Here is an 18897-nt window from a genome sequence, read left to right on the forward strand (position 1 = left end):
GAGCGGCTGGGCCCATGAGCCATGGCCGCTGAGCCTGCGTGTCCGGAGCCTGTGCTCCGCAACGGGAGAGGCCACAACAGTGAGAGGCCCGCATACCGCAAATAAATAAATAAATAAATTAAAATTAAAAACTGGATTTGTTTTCATCAAAATAAAGGGTTGAAGTAGATTAACATTTTCTTATTACAAAAGCAAATTATGCGATTTATAGAAAAATCAGGAAATACAGGCAAAGAACAAAATGAACACTCACGCTCCCTTCCCACGGATAAGCACTGTTACCACTTAAGTGTTTATTCTTGCACATCTTTTTTTGCTATGTATACATATATATTTTACACAAAAACGCAATCATTGCTATGTTATTTCACAGTCTGCTTTGTTCACACATCAGTATGATGTCTGCTGAGCATTCCATTTTATGGATGTACCATAATTTACCTACCAAATGCCCAGTGTTGCCCATGAGCAGTGTCTAGTTTGTCTCTTTTATAAACGGTGCTCTGGTGGTTTATCCTGTTAGTTACATTTTTACACACATCCTTATCATTTTCTTAGAATAATTTCCTAAAAGCATACTTGTTCAGTTAAAAAATTGTAACATTTCTTTAAAATTAAAATGATGAGTTTGGGACTTTAGAGTTTTAATTCATGGCTCAAGATCTGCAAAGGGACCTGATAGCTTCTATGGTAGCCCTGAAAGAATACCACTTCCTGTAGTTGTGGGGCTGAGATTTTGAAAACCAAACCCAAAGTCTCGACCTGCAGTATGTGAGGAAAGAGTTACTAACAGGTTACGCCTACGTGACGAGCCCCTTCTGACCTGAGACTAAAATAGGCTTCCTTGGGTGGTGCTCCACGCTTTCCCCACAGTTCGGTTTGCTGTTGGGAAGAGAGGGCTCCTGTACTCCTGTGTGGATGGGGAAGAATGCAGAGACTTGTGCTGGGCCCCTCTGGACTCCACCAATGCGTATCGTTCTGCTGCTTCTGCCGGGTATCATTTGCTGGAAAAAAATTGAACTATGAGTATAACTAGTTACTGGGTCTTATGAGTCCTTTGGGCGTTGAATTACAACATAAGTTGAATTCCCATCCTCACAGAGTCTTTTTGTTAGAGGTTAGGGTATTTGGGGGGAAGGAGTGAAAGTTTGAACATTAGGGTATGTCATATGGGCAGATTCCAGTGAACCTGGGACCTCAAAGCTTTTTTGCCATTGGGAGCAGCCCTTCCATCCCTGTCTGAGGAGGTTAGTCTCTTGCCCTAAGATCCTATAGCAAATTCCCAGACTTGCCTAAGGCCCCTGTTCCTGCTACATTGTATTCTCTCTCAACCCACACCCATGCCTTCATGGGATTCCCTATGATGTGTTGACTGAGGAAGAAAAGTCTCAGGCTTGGTTTGTAGGTGGTTCTGTGCGATATGCATGCATCGCCTGAAAGTGGACCGCTTTGGCACTGGAGTTCCTCTCTGGGACAGCCCTGGAAGGTGGTGGTGAATGGAAATCCTCCTGCTGGACAGAACTGGGAGCAGTGCACCTGTTTATTTTGCCTGCAAAGAGATGGCCAGAAGAAAGGGTCTGCCCTGAGTCATGGTTTGGTTGGGTCGTTGAACTGGAAGGAGCACAACTGGAAAATCGAGAGGTCTGAGGATAGAGCTCTCTGATTGGCAGAGGGTGAAGATGTTTGGGTTCCATGTGAATGCTCACTGAAGGGCAGGGGAAGGGTTTAATAATCGGGTGGATGGGATGACCCATTTGGTAGACATCAGACAGCCCCCTTCCCCAGCAACTCCTGTGGACTTGTGAACATAGTGGCCCTGGTGATAGTGATGGAGGCTATGCATGGCCTCAGCAACATGAACGTGTGTTCGCCAAGACTGAACTGGCTACAGCTACTGCTCAGTGCCCAACCTGCCAGCAGGAGACAGCGCTGAGCCCCTAATGTGGCACCATTGCCGCAAGGAATCAGCCAGCTACCTGGTGTTAGGTTGATTACATTGGACCACTTTCATTTTGGAAGAGGCAGCAAGTTGCTCTTACTGGAATTGACACTTGCTCCGGACATAGATTTGCCTTCCCTGCCCACAATGCTTCTGCCAAAACTACCACCTGTGGCCTTACAGGATGTCTCATCCGCCATCATGTTATTCACAGCAAATGAAATACAGCAGTGGGTTCGTGCTTTTGGGATTCAGTGGTCCAACCCTAGTCTTCATCATCTCAAAGCAACTGCTTTGACAGACAATTGAATGACTTTTTGAAGATTCAGTTATATTGCCGAATAGGTGGTGACATCTTGCAAGGGCTGGGGCAGTGTCCTCCGGTTTGTGGTAAATTCTCTAAATCAGCATCATGTTTCTCCCATACCCTGGATTCAGAAGTTCAGGAATCAAGGGATAAATATGAAAGTCAATCCTCTCAGTATTAACCCTAATGATCCAATAGTCAGAGTTTTGCTTCCCATCTCTGCAGTTTTAGCATCTGCTGGTGTAGAGATCTTGGAGAAATGCTTTCACAAGGAGACACAGCAAAGATTGCATTAAATTGGAACTTGAAGCTGCCATCTGGCCTCTTTGGACACTGAATCAATAGGCAGAGTACTGGCTGGGGTGATTGACCTGACTATCAAGGGGAAACTGGGTTGCTGCTGAGCGGTGCGGGTAAGAAGGGGTACTGCAGGAGACCCTTTGGGGTGCCTCTTAGTACTCCCATATCCTCTGATTAAGATCAATGGAAAACACATAAACAACAAGGTCCTACTACTGTATAGCACAGAGAACTATATTCAGTATCCTATGATGAAAGATATTAAAGAATATTAAAAGAATATATATAACTGAATCACTTTTCTGTACAGCAGAAATTAACACAACGTTGCAAATCAACTATACGTCAATAAAACAAACAAACAAAAATCAGTGGAAAACTACAACCACCCAATATAGACTGCTAACGTCCCATATCCTTCACAAAGGGCTTGAGTCATTCCACCAGGCAAGGAGCTATGACGACGGAGGTGTTTGCTGGGCAAAAGAAATATGGAATGAGCAGTAGATGATGATAGTTACAAATACTAGCTGTGGCCTTGTGACCAGCTGTAGAATGAGGACTCTAATAGTTTAAAGTATTTCTTCTTTATTTTGATGTGACTATATTTTAATAAATATTAACTAAAAATTTTTTATCTCCTCTCTCAAACTCTTATCATATAACCTGAGATGTGCTCATAATCACTTTATATGTAATTGTTTTAAGTTACAAGATGTCAAAACAGGAGTGTGAATCAGCTAGGAAAAGAATGAATGTTATCCAAAGACGAAAAAGGGACCTTGATGCTCTCCTGGGGATGAGTTTAGAATGGTTTTGGTTGTAAGAGGGATAGTGTGTCATGTTAAGCAGAAGCATAGCTTTGTTTTTGTCTTTATTTGGAGATTAAATGGTGTTTCGGGCAACGTGTGGGTGGCCAGTTGAGAAGGGGTAGACTGTAGTCTTTGTAATGTTTCAACTTGCCTTGGCCAAACTCTGTTTTCCAGAGTTAAATTTCCGCTATGTTTCTGATTAGAGTGGCCTAGAAGACTGGAGATTCTATGACCTTTGGAGGGTGGAAATTGATTTTTCCTAGTTAGGCCAGCTGCTGTTTCACCTTGTGAACTGTTGTCTTCTCATCTGTTTCTTAATTTCTTATTTCATGAGCTCAGTGTTTGCTTTAATTTCCTTGAGAGGAAGCAAAGTGTTTAGAGTTTCCTAGTACAAACCTTCCAAGGAATGTTTCTCATCTGTTTCATCTGTCTTTTGTATTTTGTGTTGATTTCCTCCATTTTAGTTGAGGTTGGTTGTGTGTGTGTTTTTTCGTGTTTATTGTGTTTGCTTGTTTATGTATACTTATCTTTGAATGAGGGTAGTTATAGAATAATCTCGTTCCCCATCCTGTTCTTTTGGTTAATTTTTAGCTTGTCCCCTTAGTTCTTATTCCGGAAGATTGGATGTTGTGTGTCCATATGGTCTGTTTAGTTGTTCAGGTGCCTAAGGGAGGTGGATGCTGGGATCTTGAGCAATAAGAACAGATCTTCCTCGACTTTGATGGGGTTACATCCTGATAAATCCATCGTAAGTTGAAAATAAGTCAAAACTGCATTTAGTATACCTAACCTACCTAGCTTACCTAGCTTAGCCTAACCTACCTTAAACGTGCTCAGAACACTTCCATTAGCCTGCGGTTGGGGACAGCCATCCAACACAAAGCCTGTTTTATAATGAACTGTTGAATATCTCATGTAATTTGTTGAATACTGTACTGAAAGGGAAAGAACGGTTGTCAGTGTCTCATGATCGTGTGACCGACAGGGAGCTGTGGCTGCTGCTGCCCAGCATCACAAGAGAGTGTTGTACCAGGTATCGCGGCCCGGGGAAAGATCACGATTCAGAATCTGATGTACGGTTTCTACTGAATGCGTATTGCTTTTGCACCATCTAACGTCGAAAAATTTTAAGTCAAACCATTGTAAGTCGTGGGCTGTCTGTATCGGGAACCTTACTTGGGGCCCTTATTCACTCATGGCAGAGGCACCTAGGTTTTCTTGTGGTCCCCTGCTGCAGGATGGACCAAACACTTTGGTTTTTTTCTTTGTTTTTGTTTCTTTGGTTTTTTTGGACCAACCACTTTGGTAAGAAGCGAAGTCCAGAGAGACCTAGGGACTCCTTATTTGATGGATTAGTATTAGTTCCCTATTGCTGCATAATAAATCACCCAGAAATGTGGTGACTTAGAACATTAGTATCTGATCGTTTCTGTAGGTCAAGTTGGGGTCTCTCCTGGGGCTGCCATCAAGCTATTGGCCAGAGCTGCAGTCATCTCAAGGCTCAACTGGGGAAGGATCTGCTTACAAGCTCGCTCATGAGATTGTTGGCAAGACTCAGCTCATCACAGGCAGTTGGACTGAGGGCCTCTCTCAGTTATTTGCCATGTGAATCTCTCCGCAGGGCAGCGCATGACGTGGCAAAGTGAGAGAGAAGAATCGGAGAGAAAGTGAGCAAGGTACAGGTCACCGTCCTTTATAGCCGAATCCCAGTGTGCTATCTTATCACCTTTGCCTATTCTATTCTTAAGAAGCAAGTCAGTATGTCCTGCCCCGTTCAAGTGGAGGGAATTACACAAGGGCATGAATACAGGAAGCAGACATCGCTGAGAGCCATTGAGAGACTGTCTACCAGGTGGGCCAGCACTCATTTTCTCATACCTCCCTCTGTCTTTCTTCACCTCAGAACTCTTCTTGTCATGAGAGGGGTCAGAGGAGAAAGTATGGTGATGTGTAGACTTTCAGGCTCTCCTCACACCTCACACTCCTGAGGTGGAAGAATGGGCTTCCCCATGGCCTTAGGTTCAAGTCCAAAATCCTTCACCAGACCCAAAGACCTAATAGAAACAGGGCCCTCTTCAGCCTCATTGGTGTCTCTCTACCCCTTTCTCTTTTCACTGCAGTGCTATTAGAAGTTGGGTTCCTGGAGAGGGCCCTATAAGTTGTATCCTCTTCCTTACCCAAGTTCTGAAACAACTGAAAACAACACAAAGTCAGCAGATAAGAAAACCAAAATAAACTGGAAGATGTAGCTTAGTGTTTGAATCAGAATGCACTTGCTAATTGTAAATATCCAGTCTTGACCTTGGACCAGCCCATCCAAGGGAAAGGGACAGTGTGTAGGGCAGACACTGCCTCCTGCTCATCCTGGTAGAGAGGGGAAAAGAAAGCCAAATCCCCCCAAGCCAGCATTCATGCTAGATTGGCTCTACCCAGTCAAGAAATGTAGACCACCACCTGTGCCCCAGTGTGATGAACACTATGAATTACTTGCCAGTCCACCCTCACAGGCACCTTCCGGAGTGCAGAGGTCAGAAAGCCCAAACTGTACTCACAGATGCCTTTGTAGCTAGGGTTCGTGTTGTACATGAGGTGGATATTAGATGGCGGCCCTTTTGGTGTGGTTTTGTTTTTCTCGCAAGCCAGGTTGTAGAATCGTGAGATTTTTTCAGCAGCAACGTTCCAGGACCCATCCTTCCTGTGTATGAAGGATCTTTTGGGGTGGCATCTTCTTGCCTGAGGGCTCCTGGTCCCTGACTTACAACTATGGTGGTCTGTGTTAAATCAGTGTTCCAGTGGTAGGAGCGACAGTAGTGGACGAGTTCTTCCATGTTCTTGGACTCACCCCTGGAGACCCTATCCTCGAGCCATTTCTTCCCTCCTTCCAGTCTTTCCAATGAAGTAGTGAGCACTGATACTGATAAATCCTTTCCTACCCAAAATATCTACAGTGCTTTCTATTTCCTGCACTAAACTTTGGATGATACTGTAGTGGAAGTGCCTGGCAATTAGCTTATTTGATTGTGATGTAGGTGCCTGACATTAAACTTTCGATTGAATAAGCACATTGTCAGCTACACAAGTACATAAGGAGCCAGGCCACTGCACCTATGAAGTTCCCCCTTTAGAAAGCCCTGGGTGACCTAGATGACTGACCGCTTGAGTGATCCTGCTTTTTCCCTTCCTGCTCCTTCATTCCCAATCCTGTGTTCTAAATTAACCAATAAAGAGTGAACTCATGAAACTCTAGGCACCCCGGTAAAGGCAGAACCCAGGTATGCACTCTCTTTCTCTTTGGCCATGACCTCAGTATGTAGGCCCCAGGCATGCCTGTACCCTCCAGGGCTTGTGAGTAATCAACCTTGCTTTTTCAAAGTTCCCTGAGGGTTGCTGTGAGGCGCATCTTGCAATCATGATCAGAACCACAAGAGCTAATCCAGCCACAACACTGGCTCCAGTAGGGGAAGAGGAGGCTCACCACAGGTAGCAGGGGCCCAGGTGAGTGCCCGCAGGCATTCCGAGCAGATAGGTAGCATCACTGTCCATAGGCTGAGACTGCCACAAAACAGATACCCATCAGATAACTCAGCCTTCCTCCTTGCGGAGGATTAAAGTGAGGCAAGAGCTCTGAGTCTTCAGAAAGACTTAAAGCCAGAAACAGGGAAGAAGCCTTTCCCCTCTCCACTCTTCAGCACCCAACACTGGACTTTTCATGTGTCCTTCTTATTGAAAGACCTCCTGCCCCTCCCCACGTAGCTACTTTCTTACTCATCTTTCAGGTTTCAGCATAAACCTGACCTTCTCTCATAAGCCTTCCCTGATTCCCCTGGGAAGTTAGCAGCCCCCTTACTCAGTCTCATAGCCCTCTACCCGTCCTCTGTGATCCTCAGTCTTCTAGTGATTACTTCCTGGGGCCCTGGTACAGGGAAGGCCTTCAGGGTTCGCTAGTTGTTTGGCTGAGTAGCACTCCAGAGCAGGAATGAGGAATGAACACAATGGACCTCTTCCAAATTGTGCAGTCCCTGAGCTGCACTTGAGTTTGCTTTGTTCCAGGTGCTTGTCTTCCTCATTGGCTCTGACTAGGATATCACCATTCAGTGATACCCACTTTTTGCCGTATCTGTGCATGAAAATTTGCCACATTTTCTCGTTTCAAAAACTTGACCTTTTCATTTGTGCCGTTCTCTTTCCAACTTTGTTGGCAGATGTAGTTCACTGTTGCAGAAGTCTGGGGAGCAACGTCTTCAATGATAGCAAGAACAAGAATTGTATTTCTCACTAGGAGCTGTGCCCCTGACTTAGGGCCATCTGTTGCAAGGTTAGTTACACTTTATGGAGGTCTATCTATGCTGTAGGATAGGTAATCGAGCAGGTTGTAGGCAGAGAGTGCCAATACGAAAGCCCTTCTGAATGAGGTATCACCTCACAGAGGTCAGAATGGCCATCATTAAAGACTCTGCAACAATAAATGCTGGAGAGGGTATGGAGAAAAGGGAACCTTCCTATATTGTTGGTGGGAATGTAAATTGGTACAACCACTATGGAGAACAGTATGGAGGTTCCTTAAAAGAGCTAAAAATAGAATAAAGATGCAGATGTAGAGAATAGACTTGAGGACATGGAGAGGGGGAAGGGTAAGCTGGGACAAAGTGAGAGAGTGGCATGGACATATATACACTACCAAATGTAAAATAGATAGTTAGTGGGAAGCAGCTGCATAGCACAGGGAGATCAGCTCGGTGCTTTTTGACCACCTAGAGGGGTGGGTTAGGGAGGGTGGGAGGGAGACGCAACAGGGAAGAGATATGGAGATACATGTATACATATAGCTGATTCACTTTGTTATACAATGGAAACTAACACACCATTGTAAAGCAATTATACTCCGATAAAGATGTTTTAAAAAAAAAAACTAAACTAAAAATAGAACTACCACGTGATCCAGCAATCCCACTCCTGGGCATATATTATGGAGAAAACCATAATTTGAAAAGATATATGCACCCCAGTGTTCACTGGAGCACTATTTACAATACATGAGACATGGAAGCAACCTAAATGTCCATCGACAGAGGAATGGATAAAGAAGATGGGATATGTATATACAATGGACTGTTACTCGGCCATAAAAAAAGAATGAAATAACACCGTTTGCAGCAACATGGGTGGACCTAGAGATTATCATACTAAGTGAAGTCAGACAGAGAAAGACAAATATATGATATCACTTATATGTGGAATCTAAAAAGATGACATAAATAAACTTATTTACAAAACAGAAACAGACTCACAGACTTCGAAAACAAACTTATGGTTACCAAAGGGGAAAGGTTGGGGGGAGGGAGAAATTAGGAGTTTGAGATTAACATATACACACTACTATATATAAAATAGAGGGAGTCAAGATGGTGGTGTGGGAAGACGGGGAGTTAGCATCTCCCCACAACTAGGGCGCCTGCCGGCTGCTGGTGGAGGACTCTGATGCCCAAGGAGATGGGAGGAATGCCAAAGTGAACTGATAGGATGTAGGGGGACTAAGTGGGGGAGGAGAAGTGGAGGCTAGACAGGATTGGCGCCACTGAGAGCGGGGAGATCAGGAGAAGCAGGCGCGAGAGACTCTCCAGGAAGAGCAAGAGAGGAGTGGAGGGCGATTGCCTTGCCCACTCGGGCTGGGGAGACTGCTGAGCTCCCAGGCCGGTACCCCCACTCCAAAGCCCCATCCAGGCCACGTAGGTCCTGGGGGCATAGGAGGGAGGCTGGGGAGATCAGGAGAGGCAGGTGGGAGGAGCCATCCAGGAGGAGCAGGAGAGGAGCGGAGGGTGATTTCCATGCTCACTTGGGCCTGGGGAACCTGCTGAGCTCCCAGGCTGATCCCCTGCCCTCAAAAGCACCCTCCAAACCCCCCTCCAGGTCATGTGGGTCCTTGGGGGCGTAGGAAGGAAGCCGAGGGGAGAACAGGAGAGGCAGGTGAGAGGAGTGGGAGAGGAGCAGAGGGCAATTGCCACGCCCACTCGGGAGAGGGAGGCTGCTGAGCTCCCAGGCCGATCCCCTGCCCTCAAAAGCGCCCTCCAAAGCCCCCTCCAGGCCACACGGGTCCTTGGGGGTCATAGGAGGGAGACCGGAGATCAGGAGAGGCAGGTGGGAGGGGCCCTTCCAGACCAGAGGAGCAGGAGAGGAGAGGAGGGTGTTTTCCCTGCCCATTTGAGCCCAGGAAGCCTGCTGAGCTCCCAGGTGAGGTCCCCTGCCCTCTGAGACCAGGGATGGGTGGTACGCCTGGGCCCCTTCTGTTTCTTGAACCTAAGCCCCACACCCCACAGCTCCCAGGGCCTTTTCTGACTCTGTGGGTCCTGAGCATTGGCCCCACCCACCGCCCAAACCTTTCCCTTGTTTAGTCCCTGCCCTCCACAGCCAAGCCCTTTCCCCACCCTTTTTTTTTCTTTTCCCTCCTCCTTTTTACTATTGTAGTACTGATGTACCTTCCGGTTGTTGATTCGTCTATATTTTTATTTTTATATTCTTCCTAACATATCTGTTAGTTTACTAGTCTATTTTTATTTTTTACTTTTTTTTTCTTGCTGCCCCAGGCAGCTTGAAGGATCTTGGTTCATGAGCCCAGGGTCGGGCCAAAGCTCCTGCGGTGGGAGCTCTGAGTCCCAACCACTGGACTAACAGAGAACCTCAGACCCCAGGGAATATCCATAGGAGTGAGATCTCACAGAGTTCTTCATCTCAGCACCAAGACCCAACTCTACCTAATAGCCTACAAACCCCAGTGTTGGAAGCCTCAGGCCAAACAACCAGTAAGACAGGAACACAATCCCACCCGTAAAAAAAAAAAAAAAAAGACAAAAAAATGTCACACATGAAGGAGCAAGGTAAAAACCTACAAGACCAAATAAATGAAGAGGAAGTAGGCAACCTACCTGAAAAAGAATTCAGATTAATGATAGTGAACATGATCCAGAATCTAAGAAATAGAATGGAGACATGGATTGAGAAAATACAAGAAATGCTTAACAAAGGTCTAGAAGAAGTAAAGAACAAACAAACAGAGATGAACAACACAATAACTGAAATGAAAAATACATGAGAAGGAATCAATAACAGAATAACTGAGGCAGAAAAACGAATAAGCGAGCTGGAAGACAAAATGTTGGAAATAACTGCCAAGGAGCAGAATGAAGAAAAAAGAAGGAAAAGAATTGAAGACAGGGGGCTTCCCTGGTGGCACAGTGGTTAAGAATCCACCAGCCAATGCAGGGGACATGAGTTGGAGCCCTGGTCTAGGACGATCCCACATGCTGAGGAGCAACTAAGCCTGTGAGCCACAACTACTGAGCCTGTGCTCTAGAGCCCATGCTCTGCAAAAAGAGAAGCCACCACAATGAGAAGCCCACGCACTGCGACAAAGAATAGCCCCTGCTTACCGCAACTAGAGAAAGCCCACGCACAGCAATGAAGACCCAATGCAGCCAAAAATAAATAAATAAAATAATTTTATTAAATAAAAAATTGAAGGCAACCTCAGAGACCTCTGGGACAGCACTAAACACACCAACATTTGAATTATAGGGGTCCCAGAAGAAGAAAAGAGAAAGAAAGGGTCTGAGAAAATATTTGAAGAGACTGTAGTGGAAAACTTCTCTAACATGGGAAAGGAAAGAGGCAACCAAGTCCAGGAAGCACAGAGAATCCCATACAGGATAAACCCTAGGAGAAACACACCAAGACACATATTAATCAAAGTAACAAAAATTAAATTCAAAGAAAAAATATTAAAAGCAGCAAGGGAAAAGCAAAAAATAACATACAAAGGAATCCCCATAAGGTTATTAGCTGATTTTTCAGCAGAAACTCTGCAGGCCAGAAAGGAGTGGCAGGATATACTTAAAATGATAAAAGAAAAACACCTACAACCAAGATTACTCTACCCAGCAAGGATCTCCTTCAGATTTGATGGAGAAGTCAAAAGCTTTTCAGACAAGCAAAAGCTAAGAGAATTCAGCACCACCAAACTAGCTTTACAACAAATGCTAAAGAAAGTTCTCTAAGTGGGAAACACAAGAGAAGAAAAAGACCTACAAAAACAAACCCAAAACAATTAAGAAAATGGTAATAGGAACATACATATTGATAATAACCTTGAATGTAAATGGATTAAATGCCCCAACCAAAAGACACAGACTGGCTGAATTGATACAAAAACAAGACCCATATATATGCTACCTACAGGAGACTCACTTCAGTCCTAGGGACACGTACAGACTGAAAGTGAAGGGATGGAAAAATATATTCCATGCAAATGGAAATCAAAAGAAAGATGGAGTAGTAATACTTGTATCAGATAAAATAGACTTTAAAATAAAGACTGTTACAAGAGGTAAGGAGGGACACTACATAATGATCAAAGGATCAATCCAAGAAGAAGATATAATAATTATAAAGGTTTACGCACCCAACATAGGAGCACCTCAACACATACGGCAATTGCTAAAAACCGTGGAAAGAGAAATCAACAGTAACACAATAATAGTAGGGAACTTTAACACCCCACTTACACCAATGGACAGATCATCCAAACAGAAAATAAATAAGGAAACACAAGCTTTAAATGACATAATAGACCAGATAGATCTAATTGATATTTAGAACATTCCACCCAAAAGTGGCTGAGTACACTTTCTTCTCAAGTGCACAGAGAACATTCTCCAGGATAGATCATATCTTGGGTCACAAAGCAAGCCTTGGAAAATTTAAGAAAATTGTAGTAGTATCAAACATCTTTTCTGACCACAATGCTATGAGATTGGAAATCAATTACAGGAAAAAAAAACTGTAAAAAACACAAATACATGGAGGCTAAACAGTGCACTACTAAATAACCAAGAGATCATGGAAGAAATCAAAGAAGAAATTAAAAAATACATAGAAACAAATGACAATGAGAACATGATAAGCCAAAATCTATGGGGTGCAGCAAAAAGAGTTCTAAGAGGGAAGCTTATAGCAATACAGCCTCACCTCAAGAAACAAGAAAAATCTCAAATAAAACAATCTAACCCTACACTTTAAACAACCAGAGAGTGAAGAACATAGAAAATCCAAAGTCAGTAGAAGTAAAGAAACCATAAAGATCAGAGCAGAAATAAATGAAATAGAAATGAAGAAAATAATAGCAAAGATCAATAAAACTAAAAGCTGGTTCTTTGGGAAGATAAACAAAATTGATAAATCCTTAGCCAGACTCATCAAGAAAAAAAGGGAGAGGACACAAATCAATAAAATTAGAAATGAAAAAGGAGAAATCACAGCTGACACTGCAGAAATAAAATGGATGATAAGAGACTACTACAAACAACTATATGCCAATAAAATGGACAACCATGAAGAAATGGACAAATTCTTGGAAAGGTACAATTTTCCAAGACTGAACCAGGAAGAATTAGAAAATATAAACAGACCTATCACAAGCAGTGAAATTGAAACCATAATTTAAAATCTTCGAACAAACAGAAGTCCAGAACCAGATGGCTTCACAGGAGAATTCTATCAAACATTTAGAGAAGAGCTAACACTGATCCTTCTCAAACTACTCCAAAAAATTGCAGAGGGAGAAACACTCCCAGATTCATTCTATGAAGCCACCATCACCCTGACACCAAAACCAAACAAAGATAGTCACACACAAAAAAGAAAATTACAGACCAATATCACTGATGAACATAGATGTAAAAAATCCTGAACAAAATACTAGCAAACAGAATCCAACAACACATTAAAAGGATCATACACCATGATCAAGTGGCATTTATCCCAGGGATGCAAGGATTCTTCAATATACGCAAATCAATCAGTGTGATACACTACATTAACAAATTAAGGAATAAAAACCATATGATCATCTCAGTAGATGCAGAAAAAGCTTTTGGCAAAATTCAACACTGGTTTATGATGAAAACTCTCCAGAATATGCGCATAGAGGGAGCTTACCTCAACATAATAAAGGCCATACGTGACAAACCCACAGCAGGCATCATACTCAATGGTGAAAAACTGAAAGCATTTCCACTAAGATCAGGAAGAAGACAAGGATGTCCACTCTCGCCACTCTTATTCAACATAGTTTTGGAAGTCCTTGCCACAGCAGTCAGAGAATAAAAAGCAATAAAAGGAATACAAATTGGAAAAGAAGAAGTAAAACTGTCACTGTTTGCCAATGACATGATACTGTACACAGAAAATCCTAAAGATTTCACCAGAAAACTACTAGAACTATTCAATGAATTCGGTAAGGTTGCAGGATAGAAAATTAATGCACAGAAATCTCTGGCATTCCTATGCACCAACAGTGAAAAATCAGAAAGAGAAATTAAGGAAACACTTTCATTTACCACTGCAAGATAAAGAATAAAATACCTAGAAATAACCCTGCCTAAGGATGCAAAAGACTTGTACTCAAAACTATAAAACACTGATGAAAGAAATCAAAGATGACATAAACAGATGGAAAAATATACCATGTTCATAGATTGGAAGAATCAATATTGTGAAAAGGACTATACTAACCAAAGCAATCTGCACCTTCAGTGCAATCCCTATCAAACTACCAATGCCATTCTTCACAGAATTAGAACAAAAAACTTTACAATTTGTATGGAAACACAATAGACCCCAAATAGCCAAAGCAATCTGGAGAAAGAAAAACTGAGTTGGAGGAATCAGGCTTCAAGCTATACCACAAAGCTACAGTAATTAAGACAGTATGGTAATGGCACAAAAACAGAAATATAGATCGATGGTACAAGATAGAATGCCCAGAGATAAACTCACACACATACAGGCACCTAATTTATGACAAAGGAGGCAAGAACATACAATGGAGAAAAGACAGCCTCTTCAACAAGTGGTGCTGGGAAAACTGGACAGCTACATATAAAAGAATGAAATTAGAACACTATCTAACACCATACACAAAAATAAACTCCAAATGGATTAAAGACTTAAATAAGACCAGACCATATAAAACTCTTAGAGGAAAACATAGGGAAAATACTCCTTGACATAAGGCATAGCAAGATCTTTTTTGAACCACCTCCTAGAGTAACAGAAATAAAAACAAAAATAAACAAATGGGATTTAATTAAACTTAAAAGCTTTTGCACAGCAAAGGAAACTATAAACAAGACAAAAAGACAACCCTCAGAATTGGAGAAAATATTTGCAAATGAAACAACAAAGGATTAATCTCCAAAATATACAAACAACTCATGGAGCTCAAAATCAAAAAAACAAACAATCCAGTTAAAAAATGAGTGAAAGACCTAAATAGACATTTCACCAAGGAAGACATACAGATGGCCAAGAGGCACATGAAAAGATGCTCAGCATCACTAATCATTAGAGAAATGCAAATCAAAACTCCAATGAGGGGGCTTCCCTGGTGGCACAGTGGTTAAGAATCCGCCTGCCAATGCAGGGGACACAGGTTCGTGCCCTGGTCCGGCAAGATCCCACATGCTGTGGAGCAGCTAAGCCCAGAAGCCACAACAACTGAGCCCAAATGCCACAACTACTGCAGCCCACGTGCCTAGAGCCCATGCTCCGCAACAAGAGAAGGCACCACAGTGAGAAGCCCACGCCCCATAATCAAGAATAGCCCCCGCTCACTCCAACTAGAGAAAGCCCGTGTGCAGCAACGAAGAGCCAACGTAGCCAAAAATAAATAAATAAATTTATTTTAAAAAAAAAAACAACTCCAATGAGGTATCACCTCACACCAGTCAGAATGGCCATTATCAAAAAATCTGGAAACAATAAATGCTGGAAAGGGTGTGGTGAAAAGGTAAATTGGTATCAATTTACAAAAAGGTATCAATTTACAATCCATAGTAAATTGATACACCCACTATGGAAAACAGTATGGAGGTTCCTTAAAAAACTAAAAATAGAACTACCATATGACCCAGCAATCCCAGTACTGGGTATATACCCTGAGAAAACCATAATTCAAAAAGAGACATGTACCGCAATGTTCATTGCAGCACTATTTACAATAGCCAGGACATGGACGCAACCTAAGTGTCCATCAACAGATGAATGGATAAAGAAGATGTGGCACATATAAACAATGGAATATTACTCAGCCATAAAAAGAAACGAAATTGAGTTATTTGTAGTGAGGTGGATGGACCTAGAGTCTGTCATACAGAGTGAAGTAAGTCAGAAAGAGAAAAACAAATACCATATGCTAACACATATGTATGGAACCTAAAAAACAAACAGAAACAACGGTACTGAGTAGTGTAGTTGCGGGGCAGGAATAAAAAGGTAGACAGAAAATGGACTTGAGGACATGGTTTGGGAGGGGGAAGCTGGGGCGAAGTGAGAGTAGCATCGACATATATACACTACTGAATGTAAAATAGATAGCTAGTGGGAAGCAGCCGCATAACACAGGGAGATCAGCTCGGTGCTTTGTGACCACCTAGAGGGGTGGGATAGGGACGGTGGGAGGGAGATGCAAGGTGGAGGAGATATGGGAATAATTGTATATGTATAGCTGATTCACTTTGTTATACAGTAGAAACTAACACACCATTGTAAAGCAATTATACTCCAATAAAGATGTTTAAAAATAAATATAAATAAACAAATAAAAGAATGTGTCTTACTCATCTTCAGATCCCAAGTACCTGTCCCAATGCCTGACATATAAGAGCACGCGGTAAATATTCGACAAACCAAACTAAATTATGAGCATCACGCAGGAAGCCTGGAACCTACTTAAGAAATGGAGAAGTGCATTTCCAGTTTCATGTTTCCAGTTTCATTTGGGACTTAGGTGATACATATATCTTTTCTAGTTAGTGTTTTTGTTTTCTTCAGATAAATACCCAGTAGTGGAATTGATGGATCATATGGTAGTTCTATTTTTAATTTTTTGAGGAATCTCCATACTGTTTTCCATAGTGACTGCACCAATTTACATTACCACCAACAGTGCGTAAGGGTTCCCATTTCTCCACACCCTCACCAATACATGGTATTTGTTGTCTTTTTAATTTATTTGTTTGCGGTGCGCGGGCCTCTCACTGCTGTGGCGTCTCCCGCCGCGGAGCACAGGCTCCGGACGCGCAGGCTCAGCGGCCATGGCTCACGGGCCCAGCCGCTCTGCGGCATGCGGGATCCTCCCGGACCGGGGCACGAACGCGTGTCCCCTGCATCGGCCGGCGGACTCGCAACCACTGCGCTGACAGGGAAGCCCCTGTTGTCTTTTTAATGATAGCCATTCTGACAGTTATGAGGTGATAAATCATAGTATAGTTTATTTACTGATTCATATGTATATTATATATATACATATGTATATATATGTGTGTGTATATATATATATATAAATATATATATATATATATTCTTTTTCAGATTCTTTTCCAATACAGGTAATTACAGGACATTGAATATAGTTCCCTGTGCTATACAGTGAGTCCTTGTTATTTATCTACTCACTGTGGTTTTGATTTACATTTCCTTGATGATTAGTGATGTTGAGCATCTTTTCATGTACTGGTTGGCCATATGTATGTCTCCTTTGGAAAAAATGTTCTGCTCATTTTTTAATTGAGAGGTGTTTTTGATGTTGAGTTGTATGCATTCTTTGTATATTTTGGATATTAACCCCTTATAGGAGATATTGTTTGCAAATGTCTTCACCCATTCAGTAGGTGGCCTGTTCATTTTGTTGATAGTTTCCTTCACTGTGCAAAAACTTTTTAATTTGAAGCAGCCCAATTTGTCTGTTTTTGCTTTTGTTTCCCTTGCCTGAGGAGATATATCCAAAAAAATGTTACTAAGACTGATGTAAAAGTGTAGTGGTTATGTTTTCTTCTAGGAATTTTACGGTTTCAAGTCTTTGATCCGTTTTGAATTTATTTTTGTGCATGGTGTGAGAACATACTCTAGCTTGAGTCTTTTGCATGTAGCTGTCGAGCTTTCTGAACACTATTTATTAGGCTGTCTTTTCCCCATGATGTATTCTTACCTCCTTTGTCATAGATTAATTGCCCACACAAGTGTGGGTTCATTTCTGGGCTCTCTATTCTGCTCCATTGATCTGTGTGTCTATTTTTGTGCCAGTACCATACTGTTTTTTTTTTAAATTTATTTTTGGCTGCATTGGGTCTTCGTTGCTGTGTGTGGGCCCTCTCTAGTTGCGGCGAGTGTACACACACCAACCCTCGCCATGGTGTGCGAGCTTCTCATTGCGGTGGCCTGTCCCGTCACGGAGCACAGGCTCTAGGCGCACGGGCCTCAGCAGTTGTGGCACGTGGGCTCAGTAGTTGTGGCTCGCGGGCTCCAGAGTGCAGGTTCAGCAGTTGTGGCACACAGGCCCACTTGTTCCACGGCATGTGGGATTCCCCTGGACCAGGGCTCGAACCCATGTGCCCTGCATTGGCAGGCAGACTCTCAAACACTGTGCCACCAGGGAAGCCCCAGTACCATACTGTTTTGTTTTGTTTTGTTTTGTGGTACGTGGGCCTCTCACTGTTGTGGCCTCTCCTGTTGCGGAGCACAGGCTCCGGACGCACAGGCTCAGCAGCCATGGCTCACAGTCCCAGCCGCTCCGCAGCATGTGGGATCTTCCCGGACTGGGGCATGAACCCGTATCCCCTGCATTGGCAGGCAGACTCTCAACCACTGCACCACCAGGGAAGCCCAATACTGTTTTGATTACTGTAGCTTTGTAGTATAGTTTGAAGTCAGGGAGCATGATACCTCCAGCTTGGTTCTTCTTTCTCAAGAGTGTTTTGGCTATTCAAGTTCTTTTGTGTTTCCATACAAATTATAGAATTATTTGTTCTAGTTCTGTGAAAAGTGCCATTGGTATTTTGATAGGAATTGCATTGTATCTGTAGATTGCTTTGGGTATTATGGTCATTTTAACAATATTAATTCTTCCAATCCATGAGCACCATATATCTGTCCATCTGTGTCATCTTTAATTTCTTTCATCAGTGCCTTACAGTTTCCACCTACAGATCTTTTACCTCCTTAGTTAGATTTATTTCAAGGTATTTTATTATTTTTGATACAATTTTAATGGGATTATTTTGTTAACTTCTCTTCCAATAGTTTATTGTTAGTGTATAGAAACACAACGTATTTCTGTATATTAATTTTATATCTTGCAACTTTACCAAATTCTGATGAGTTCTATTAGTTTTTTGGTGGCATTTTTAGGATTTTCTATGTATAGTATCATGTCATTTGCAAACACTGACACTTTTACTTATTCCTTTACAATTCAGATTCCTTTTATTTCTTTTTCTTATCTGCTTGCTGTGGCTGGGACTTCTAATACTATGTTGAATAAAAGTGGCGAGAGTGGGCATCCTTGTCTTGTTCCTGACCTTAGAGGAAGTGCTTTCTGCTTTTCATCATGGAAAATTATGTTCAGCTGTGTGCTTGTCATATGTGGCCTTTATTATGTTGAGGTAGGTTCCCTCTATACCCACTTTCTGGAGAGTTTTTAATCATAAATG

General features: G+C 42.5%; 1 long non-coding RNA gene across 1 annotated transcript in view; it reads left to right on the top strand.

Annotated features, from left to right (window-relative positions):
- Positions 1 to 143: 143 nt before the first annotated feature.
- LOC113609685 (uncharacterized) overlaps positions 144 to 18897 on the top strand; it is a 30296-nt gene continuing 11542 nt past the window's right edge. The window contains exons 1-2 of the long non-coding RNA XR_003428764.1: positions 144 to 5210; positions 7561 to 7673. This is a non-coding gene — a long non-coding RNA (uncharacterized LOC113609685). The remainder of the gene's footprint in view (positions 5211 to 7560; positions 7674 to 18897) is intronic.

This window comes from Aethalodelphis obliquidens, unplaced genomic scaffold (assembly GCF_003676395.1).
Source record: "Aethalodelphis obliquidens isolate GAN/ISIS:26980383/991018 unplaced genomic scaffold, ASM367639v1 scaffold58, whole genome shotgun sequence".
Taxonomy (NCBI): Eukaryota; Metazoa; Chordata; class Mammalia; order Artiodactyla; family Delphinidae; genus Aethalodelphis; species Aethalodelphis obliquidens.